The 10,000-nt window shown below is 49.0% G+C and overlaps 1 protein-coding gene across 6 annotated transcripts in view; it reads left to right on the forward strand.

The window, feature by feature from the left end:
- sipa1l1 (signal-induced proliferation-associated 1 like 1) overlaps window positions 1–10,000 on the forward strand; it is a 71,536-nt gene that overhangs the window by 12,082 nt on the left and 49,454 nt on the right. The window contains exon 1 of one of the 6 annotated variants that reach the window (XM_053675652.1): window positions 1,280–1,401. The exons of 4 other annotated variants lie outside the window; for them this stretch is intronic. The gene's annotated coding sequence lies outside the window, so the exon portion shown is untranslated. Of the gene's footprint in view, window positions 1–1,279; window positions 1,402–1,444; window positions 1,672–10,000 lie in introns of those variants that run through there. One more of the 6 variants, XM_053675651.1, reaches the window with a different exon arrangement.

A 10,000-nucleotide genomic window follows, 5' to 3' on the forward strand; every position in this document is an offset into this window, starting at 1 on the left:
CTGCAAGCGCGCAGATGCAGCATATAATCACGATAAACTTAAACTAAACCTTTTAAGCAGCTCGCACCAGTTTCCCCGCCCCTTCCACACGGTGGAGCATTCCGGATATGAACACGTTTGTGCTCGTGCAGCACTGTTTGATCTCCGCGGTGTCTAATATAAAATGCTCCCTCGCTTTAGAGGACTTTCTTCCTCGGTCACGTGACGATTTCTCCTCCGTCCGACGGAGACTGAGGTCGTGTTGTGAATAAAAGGTAACGCGGATAGAAAGTAAACGGAAGAGAGTCATTATCGGTGACTCGGGTGTTCGCTCATGCTAGCGTGCGTATGACGTCACGCGCCGTCGTGGCTTATACTTCCGGTTAGTAAAAACCCGCGAGCGTTCTATTTGAGACGATATCACCTTTCTAAAATCCCCACACTAGACGATGGAGTACGCAGTGCATAGTGTAAGTGCACAGTACTTCATTTGGGACACAACTTTTATATATATTTACATTTAATGGAAAAGAATATAAAATAAATAAAGATAGAATTTTGAAAGGTAGATGACAGGTTTATTTGATGCCTACAGAGCGTCGCAGTGTAAATTCGGGGGAGGGGAAAATAAAAGGTGTAAAAGTTCGAAAGAGTCCGATCAGCTGCTTCCACGCAGTCCTTCCAGGGTTTCGCCGTTTCGCGATCGCAGAAACGAACGCCAAATCAAGCGAGCTCCGCGATATACCCGGAGGACCGTGCCGCCGTTCGTTCACGTGCGCCGACCACGAGGACTAAAGGCTAATAGACCTCGTTTCCCAACAAACATCGCTGCGGAAAATCTCGTGCCGTTGCGATTTCGCGAATCCGAGTAGTTTCCTGCACAACAGCACAAAACCGGTCGCGTCACACATTTTGAAAAAAGCCGCCGCAAAAACTCGGAATTATTAGTTCGTAATTATTACAGAAAAAAAATCCATGAAAAAATAGATCGCCCGATACCAACGATATCTCAAACAGGATTCATCACGATATCGGTGTTGTACGGTCGGATCGCCCGGCACCCGTGTTTCTGTTCCACTGGAGCTGTTTATATTTAAATAATAAAAATACGTAGCTGAATAATTGTAATTTAATTGACAAAATCTGACCGCAAATTGGTTGTGTGTGTGTGTGTGTGTGTGTGTGTGTGTGTGTGGAGACGAAACACGGCCGTTCCCTTTCGGTATAGTTTTAGGCTCGGCCTCAGGGTCGGATTTAAGCGAAGCTGATAAGTCTCTCTCTCACACACACACACACACACACACACACACACACACACAATAGACATGAGGTCATCGCTCTGAGCCCTGGTGAAGTCCAGCGAGCACAGGAACGATCCGCACGTCGCACTGAGTCAGTGTAAATACTGACTAAGACAAACAGGTTAGTAATTGTTTGCATAGACAACACACACACACACACACACACACACACACACGCACACGAGTTTCATTCATCTAATCACAGTGCAAGTTGTAACTAGTCTGTTTTTGCTCTGTAACCTCACACCTGATCGCCGTCTCTTGGAGGAAAACAAGTTTAGTAATCGGGGACGCGTTTCTCAGCGCTCCCGCTCCCGGTCCCGGTCCGTCTCCGAGCGAGAGAAAAACGCCTGTTTGTTCAGGGTTTTACGGTGAACACGCCAGGGGGCAGGTACGCCAGCTGCCACTCATCTGTTTTAGTTCAAATGTAGGCACTTGGTTTACACTCAGACGTTCTTTCTGATTGCTGTGCTCAGATCGAAAGAGAGACCGTGTGTGTGTGTGTGTGTGTGTGTGTGAGAGAGAGTGCAGTTCTAGTGATTGATGGTGATTGTGTCATTTCCTCACCTCAGGATGGTGATTGGGGTTGGTGTGGTGGCTCTACACCTCGTGTGTGTGGTTGAGTCTTTTTCCTGCATGTTTCTCAGAAACGGAGCATGGCTGCTTGATTTTCTTGGTTTGATACCGTGGCTACCGTGAGTCACAAACCACCCCCCCACCTCCGTTATTATTATTATTATTATTATTATTATTATTATTATTATTATTAGCAGCTCATACTTTGAGGAACGTCGGCCTTTTCCGCGTCTCTCCTCAGCACAGGTGATGTGCAGGTAATGTGTCGTAGGAGTCGGACGAGTGACCTGGCGTGGGTTTATATCCGGTGCTGCGAGTGGTTTATTAAATCCGTTATTAAAGAGATGACCGCCGTGGGATTCCTCGTTACTGTAGTTGGAACACAGGAAAGATTCTGCGCCCGCTGTGATGATCGGACTCGACTTTTCTCGGTTCGCTTTAAATAGTGAGCCATCGATGATTCGTTCATGGAAGGAGTCTCCAGTGTCGGGACGGGGTGGATAGATGGGTGGATAGCTAGCTAAGCGTAGAGGCTAGTTTCTCCGTGTTAATGGTCATGGAAGTCCAGCAGTTTGATGAGCGAGTCTTAACACGATATGACGGATGATGCGCTCCGATCGACAGCCGAGGAAAATCCCCGGAAGGGGGACATAAACAGTCAGGAGGAGAAAGGAAGTGGATTCCGGCCACGGACAGGAGGTAGGATGTGTGTAGCAGGGTCGCTGTCTGACTGTTCTGGTACTAAAATGTTCTGCCGGGTTAGGAAAGTTTAAGAAGGGCTGGTTTTCTTCGCACTCAGGTGTGTACGTTGCTCAGCGTTCCCGTCACAGCGTATCCGCTTTTAGCCACGCCCACAAAACTCCATAAAAGGAGAGCCGAGAGTACGAAAGACCGGTCGAGGGTAAATGCTGGAAGATGGGAGTGGAAGATATTTTGACTCGCTTCTATGCCGGTAAAAATATCGAATAATATACGGCGTTAACGATAGGCGGGCGCCGCGGCAGTTCGACCTCCGCAGTGTAGTACAGGTATAGAAGTGCAGTAATCCGCAGGTTTTATGATGTGAAGTCGATCGAGTCACGGTTTGCGGCGGTTCGTCTTCTTATGCGTAAGTTTACACGCCTTCAGGAGCACGAGTAGGATTGGAATGTTCCCCCCCCGCCCCCCCCGCCCCCCGAGCTTAAAGTATTTTCCTGAATGTAAAAATATTTTTGTGTAAACGCTCCTATGCAGCTGTGATTCTTCCTTGTCCCCGTGGTCGAGTGCCGTCGGTTTAGGAAGGTTCTTTAATCGTCGGGGTTTTGTACAGAAGTCTGTAGTCAAGCGACGCTTCGACCCTTGCTGTAGACTCGGGCCGCGTGAGGATCAGAACGAGCTCGGCACGGGGTGTTCCGTTCAGACCCGGCCTCTGTGTGTTGGGGAAGCGGCGAAGAGGAAAGCTGCACATCTGGCAGGAGCGTTTGAGGCTCGTCTCCTGCACTCCGGCCTCGGATTAATCGCCTAAAGACCCGGCTTTTCTCACGCCCGTTAAACATCCACCTGTCTAGCTGGCTTTAATGGCTGAAAGTTTCTCTCTCTCTCTCACTCACACATACACACACACACACACACACAAGCACACTTTAAAATGTTTAAAAACTGGGTTTTATTCTTTGTTTTGTTGTTTTTACTCAAAAATTTTTTTTGGCCTACATGTTGCGTGTTTGTATAGTTGCTTATAGATGTTGATCGATTTTCTATAACACACACACATATTATATATATATATATATAGATATAGAAAAAAATGCGTGTGTGTATATATGTATATGTGAAATCTATCTATCGTCTAAATTAATGCCCACGTTCTAATACGTTACCGTTTCTATAGTAACGGCTCGTTTCCAGGGGGAGAATCTTTGGTGATTGTTGCTATGGTGATGTTTATGGTAATGTAAGTGTTGTTTAAGGAAGGAGCCTCCAGTGTCGAGAGCTGAAGCTGTGACTTTTCGCCACGTTCAGGACGGAGGGCTTTCGGCTTTGTGGTCTCTCTGTAACGCTGAGCGCTGTTCCGCTTCATCACACCACGCCGTCGTTGATTATTTTCCTATAACAGCGTGACACAACGTTCTATTCCTCGTCTACACTTCACAACCTGCCCGTTCCTCTGAGCTTAAAGGAAGGAGAAAGACGCGGTGTGTTATAATCTGGTGCGTTCTTCCCGCACCACACTGAGGCGTCGGTCTTTTCAGTGTGTGTGTGTGTGTGTGTATGTGTGTGTGTGAATGCGAGAACACGGACATTAACAGCGTGTAATGGCTCTGAATGGACAGCCTCGGGGTGAAGGTCTGGGATGTGCGTGTCATCTTTGTGTCGGACGGAGGAGTAACGGCGGACTCTCAGCGCCGCGCCGGACGTTTACGAGCTGTCGCTTGAGGTTTGGAAGTACTTTGCAGTCTTCATTAGTCAGGCCATGCCGCTCTTTCAGGGTTCCTCTAAGGCTCTTCGCTGAAGGAACATCCGGTTAGTCCGTCATTTCGGAGGATTCAAAGGTCTGTGCGGAAAACTTTTCTCCAGTCCCTCTTTGCTTGTCATGTCCGTGAACGTCTTCGCTCTTCTCTCACGGCACGGACGGGGAGTTCGATTAAACGCTGCGCTGTTCCCGTGTATTTTTTTTAAATATAGATGATAATGAAATTATTATTATTATTAATAATTAATTAATAATATGTAAAAAAAAAAAATTTTGTTCGGATATACCAAAATATGACAGCGGTGTTTTTGTTAGTTTCCTATTTTAATTGTATACAGAGGAAACAAATGCTGTCGTGCATTTTGCATCCAATCAAATCGGACGCTCGTGTAGAACGAACGGACACGCCCCGCCCCGCCCCTGTTATCTATCGCTGTACACTCGGGGGGGAAATGAGTACTAGTCTTCTCGCTTATCTTTTGTACTGTAAAAAATACTAATAATTTTATCATCACCTGGATGTGTGGGAAATGTGTGTTGAAGATGAGAGTAAAAAGCTTGGAAGGTTCCCGTACCGTTAGCGCCCTTTTATCCGTATAGAAGAGGCTAGCTAGCGTCGGCCGTGGGTCGGTCGCGTGGTTCGGATCCTGTGCGAGTTGAAAAGACGGTTGGAGTCCATGCTAGTCTGTAATTATTCAAATAAAAGGTAGCACGGTACCAGCGATATCTCGGGGGGGGGGGGGGGGGGGATCTACCGTGACTTTTTATCACAATACGGACGCGGCGTGGTCATATTGTCCGGCCCTAATCTCGAGCCCTTCCCTTCGACACGCTCCCTGTCTGACTTCCCGTATCGAAAGGAAGTGCGACAACATACAGAATCAAATCATTTCAATATTTACACTTAAAATGTTTTTTAAAGATGTCATCCAGATGTGGGGCGTGGCACGTCCATCCAACAGATAACAGCGTGAAGATCACGAACGTCACGGATCTGAGGATCCCCGTGAAGGAAACGGAAACGCGCACGCTGCAGTTCAGCGCGAGGACAAAGTCCACAGTCTAACAGAGCTTCAGTTGTTTGTCTGCTTCTGACCCATATCGTTACACACCTTATCTAAAGTTCAGCGCTGACGCCGTCCTGCTCTCCCGCTTCTCCTCGGTTACACTTTTCCCAGGATCGTAGTGTCGCGTTGGGGTTTATTTTTAAGCCGCAGGGTGTTTTCGTTTGCTAAAATTCCCCCTTAAGTATAAACCTGAAGGTGGTACGAGTGCGGGGGAAAAGTGAAGACGTGCAGATGTTTCGTCGCAGTACGATTCAGTATTAAGCATAGCGACGTTTACTCATTTCCAGGCTTTTACGACAACCTCTTTCAGTTATTTATTTGTTTTGGGGGGCGTGGAGGTTTGGGTTCTCCCCAGTTGGGTTAAGGTCTGGTGACGGGCTCGGCCAGTCTTAAACCTTCCACTTCTTTCAGCAGTTAATCTAACAGGACTCACCTGGGTAAAACGAAACAGTCACGTGTTCCGATATTTTTTGGGTTCAGACTAAAGTTGTCTAACGCATCTTGAGGTAAATATACGGAAATTCCGATCCATCGTCTCATTCGTCTTTGGATCTCGAACTCAAATGTCTTCAGTGTATAGCAAGAGGAAAAGAATTGGCCTTGCCGTCCCGTTACTTTTCGAAGGGGACCGTATACGTGTCGTCTCATGGGTACGAGGACTCCGAAAGCACCGCTAGAACTGTACGCGCTCGCCCAGCCCGGGCGCTAACTCCGAAATACGCCGTGTTCTCCTCCCGGGCGGTTTTTTCTGAACGGGTTCCGGACTTTCGTTTGAACTCCGCGCCCGTCGAATTCAGCGCGAGGTCCTCCGGACGCTTCCGATGAGAACGGCGACTTAAATAAACGACACCCGGAGCCAAAACCCATAAATCCTTTCATTCCTGAGCGCTGTCCAACAGCTAAAATAAACCCTGTACGGCTTCCACGTTTTCCCTGCTTTCCCCCATCGGAGGTGCCGTCCGTGTGGGTTTTTCTCCTCCTCCTCCTCCTCCTCCTCGACCTCCAGCCCCGCTCTGCTCCAGAGGAATGCAGGCACATCTTTCTCATGCTAATCCATCTCCTGAAGCTACGCTGCAGTCCCACGCTGGCCTCATCGTCCAGGAAAATCCTTAAACATGGTTAAATATCCACACGCACCGGATGTCAGGGGCGTGTTTAATTATTCTCCCGGGGTGTCGGGGTTTCCCGTGACGCTCCACAGAAAGAGGCACGCTGTGTGTTCGGGTCACGTTAACCCTGCGTTTAGATGTCGCTCACGTCACTCGCGGTGCCGAGTGGCGCGTGGTGGGTGAGTGGGGCTTTGTCAGGGATTCGTTCAGACCTCCGTTTTGGATCCGAGTGTGGCATGGTGTCGAGAAAACGTTTTATTAGTTGGAAAAGCGACGGAAAACGTCCACCCTGTCCGTAGCCAGGAGAGCGGGGGGAATGGCCGAGCTGTCGGGGTAGGAAGGGCGTACTCGCACTCCCCTGTCGATCACAGAGACGCTAGCCAATCGCGTGCGTCCGCGAGCTCGTGTGTGGGGAAGACGGCCGATAGCCAGAGACGGTTACGAAAAGTTTAGACCGAGGGACCTGGAATTGAGTAAAATCCTAATTAAACCGACGCTCGCCGGGGAAATCACGGCCCGGTGTCGTGTACATAGAAAGCGAACGATGCGTCCTTTCGCTTTCTCACTTCCTACCAAACTTTGGGGTGGCTAGCTAGTGACGAAACCAGTGTGGTTGTCACGGTAACGTTTTAATGTCGTTTCGGCTGCTGACTGTAGAATCGGGCTCGCAGTTAGCAATTCGGCTAGCTAAACCTGTCCAGCTGTAATATGATGAAGATGAGGAACAGCAGCAGGACGCGGGGGCGGTGTATTTATAGACCTTGCGCGCAGGTATAGAAACTTTCCCAGGTCATTAAACAGCGTGGGATGTTACGCAGGTCATTTCAGGGGTTTGAAACCTCTCGTTGAAGTGAGCAAAGAAGCAGCATGCAACTTTTATTTATTTATTTATTTATTTATTTTATTTTATTTATTTATTTATTTATTTTATTTATTTATTTGTAACTTTTTTCTTCCTCTGATGAATGAGTTGTCCGAGTCACGATACGTTGCGACAGCTCTCGGGTTGCCGTCTGTGTAACGAATCCATTCACACGCGATTAGCTCGACGCCGTCAGCTACAAATGATGAACGACACGGCCCTGTGTGACGGTAAGACTCGCTGAAAGGGGACAAAAACATTTACACAGACCCCATTTATAGACTGCTGTGGTGGACATTCTTTCTCTCTCTGTGTGTGTGTGTGTGTCGCAGTGGAGGTCTGACCTACTAGAAATGTGCACAGGATACAAGGTCGCACAATAGACAGGAAATAAAGGGGGTGGTGGTTGTGATATCGGGTAACGGAGACCGGAGCGATTGTCCTCGCCGTCTGTGACTGTTTCTTCACCAAGACTGCGAGCTCACAGACTGAGACGCACGCGGGCCACAGCGATGCCGGTGAAGCACTGCGGTCATGTAGACACTCCAGCGTGTTGAAAATAAAATCACACACACACACACACACACACGGGCACCCGAAGCACCGAGTCAAGCGTGCTGTGCTGGTTAAGGCAACGTAGCGGTTAATCAGTACATCTCTCCTGCGAGATCTGCATTCCTCTTGTCCGTCTTAGTCATCCCGTCGCCATGGTTACCAGAGGGAGCCGGGATTTTTCTCTTGATGCGTCGCATCGCTTCGGCGTGGCCGCAAAAACGGACATGACGACTAGAGCATGTTAAAAAGGCGAGCTACGAACGGCCAAGATGGCGCTCTTCTTGAACCGTGTGAATTTATGATTATTTAATAATCGTTATTTCATCAGAACCTCATTGCGTGAACTTCCCCGTCTGCGTAATTTACCATCCCAGGTTCGTAATTCGCACGAGCCCTTCCCGTCCCGTCCCGTCCCACCCCACGGGTGAATTCTGGATTCTGATTGGTCAGCAGGCGTCGGTTTTAATCGTCTATCTAAAGATGGATCTACAGGAGGAGTCTCCGGTGTCCGAGCTAAAGCGTCAAGTTTTCCGACCCCCCCCGGGACGGAGGCGTTTGCACGCTCTGCGACGTTTCGCCGTGGAACAACGCCGTTGTAGGATGAGGCTTCGTTTCGTGGAACAGCCAGTCGGCCCAGATGCGCGTCGGGACAATGAGGGATCGCCAGTCGTTCCTTCCTCTGAGAACGTTCCCATGCCAGCGCTGAAATCCCAACCCCCGGCCTTTATTTTCCACGAAAGGAAGAGCCAGTGAGTCACTTCTCTAGAAGTCTGAGAACGGCCCCGGTCCCTCTTCATGCATATTAAAACTGCTGGAGTCTCAGTCACTCTCTCTATCTCTCCCTCCCTCCCTCTCTCTCCCTCCCTCTCTCTCTCTCCCTCCCTCCCTCCCTCCCTCCCTCCCTCTCTCTCTCTCTCTCTCTCTCTCTCTCTCTCTCTCTCTCTCTCTCTCTCTCTCTCCCTCTCCCTCCCTCTCTCTCTCTCTCTCTCTCTCCCTCCCTCTCTCTCCCTCTCTCTCTCTCTCTCTCTCTCTCTCTCCCTCTCTCTCTCTCTCTCTCCCTCCCTCTCTCTCTCTCTCTCTCTCTCTCTCTCTCTCTCTCTCTCTCCCTCCCTCTCTCTCTCTCTCTCTCTCTCTCTCTCTCCCTCCCTCCCTCCCTCTCTCTCTCTCTCTCTCTCTCTCTCTCTCTCTCTCTCTCTCTCTCTCTCTCCCTCCCTCTCTCTCTCCCTCTCTCTCTCTCTCTCTCTCTCTCTCTCTCTCTCTCTCTCTCTCTCTCTCTTTTTAACAGCGTTAGTTGGCCCAAGTGTTAACATTGCCCGGAACATTCTGATAAAGCAGGTCTGTCGTACTCACTTGATACGAGTGAATTCATCGTGTATGGAGTTATTAAGGGAATTTATTTATTTATTTTTTTTGCCATGCACGCGGTCGCTTATCGCGCTTCAAGAGGGATATTTCCTTCCTGTTCTGAGAATGAGTTTTGTGTATTTTTAATCAGAAAATGTATTTTGTTCCCCTCTGGAACTATCAGATCCAGTCCTCTTTCTTTTTTTTTTTTCCTCCCTCACATCAAACACATCATTAGCCTTTTGTTCGTTCTACTCGCAGAGCCGGAGATTTGAGCAAAGCCGCCCTCAGATCTGCGTTTTTTTTTTTTTGGGTTGTATTTTTTTTTTTTTTTTTTACAATAGGATTTGTGCTAAATGAGGAGAACGAGTAGGCGACCTTTTATCAAAATAAATACGTGCGGCAGAGCGGTGCGCGAGGCGTCGGGTTCAGCGGTGCGATTCTATTGTCCTTACGCCCACGCTCCGACTCGAGGCTCTGACTCCAGGCTCTGTCTCACCGAGGAAAACGAGCAGGTAGCACTCGGCGAGAGGTAGCGAGTGTGGAGGTGCGATTAAGGCCAGGTGGATGATTGACAGCCAGGGTGAGGGGTGGAGCCGCGACACCACAGGACACAAAACCACAGAGGTCAGAAACGGTCCGGGAAAAATAGCCGGGATCACATGGGAACGAGGCTGGAGTGGTGTGGTAAAATCGGCTGTGTGATGTACCGTGATGGTGTTATGGGTAACATCATCACCTCACAGCTCCAGGGC

The sequence above is a fragment of the Ictalurus punctatus genome, chromosome 25 (assembly GCF_001660625.3).
Source record: "Ictalurus punctatus breed USDA103 chromosome 25, Coco_2.0, whole genome shotgun sequence".
In the NCBI taxonomy this organism is placed as follows: Eukaryota; Metazoa; Chordata; class Actinopteri; order Siluriformes; family Ictaluridae; genus Ictalurus; species Ictalurus punctatus.